The sequence below is a fragment of the Rhincodon typus genome, unplaced genomic scaffold (assembly GCF_021869965.1).
Source record: "Rhincodon typus isolate 14 unplaced genomic scaffold, sRhiTyp1.1 hic_rhity00004724, whole genome shotgun sequence".
NCBI lineage: Eukaryota > Metazoa > Chordata > Chondrichthyes > Orectolobiformes > Rhincodontidae > Rhincodon > Rhincodon typus.
Genome location: NW_025970362.1, coordinates 48 through 777, shown reverse-complemented (window position 1 = coordinate 777; position 730 = coordinate 48).

The following is a 730-nucleotide window of genomic DNA, read 5'->3' as shown; positions in this document are numbered from 1 at the left end:
GTATGCACCTCAGAGAGGAACTTGCAGATGGTAGTGTTTTGATGCATCTTCTAGTCTTGTCTTTCCAAGTGGTACAGCTTGCAGGCTTGGTAGGTGCTGTCAAAGAAGAGTGGGTGAGTAACTGCAGGGCATCTTGCAGATAGTGCACACTGCTGCCACTGTCCCTCAGTGGCGGAGGGAGTAAATGCTGAAGGTACCGAATGGGTCACCAGTAGGTGGTCTGCATTGACCTGGATAGTGTCAGGTTTCTCGAGCGTTGTTGGAGCTGCATCCATCTGAGCAGTTGGAGAGTGTTCTATTACATTCCTGCTGATGCACATGCTTTGGGGAGTCATGAGTTGAAGTAATCACCATAGAATCTCTTCACTTTGACCTATTTGGTAGGCACATTATTCAGATGGCAGCTCCAATTCCGTTTCTCATCAATATTAGCACCCAGGATGATGATAATGGGGAATTCCGTGAAGATATACCCAGTGAATGTTACTTGGCTGTGGTTAGATTCTCATTTCTTGGATTTGGTCATTATTTGTTGGTGCAAATGTTCTTTGTCACAAAGCAGGCTAACTTCAATGTTGTCCAGGCATACTGCATTTAGATATCTACTGCTTCAGTATCCAAGGAGCCACAAACGGTGCTAAAGTATTGTGCAATCATCAGCAAACATTGCCACTTCTGACCTTATGACGCAGGGAAGGTCATTGATGAAACAGCTGAAGGTGGTTGGGAC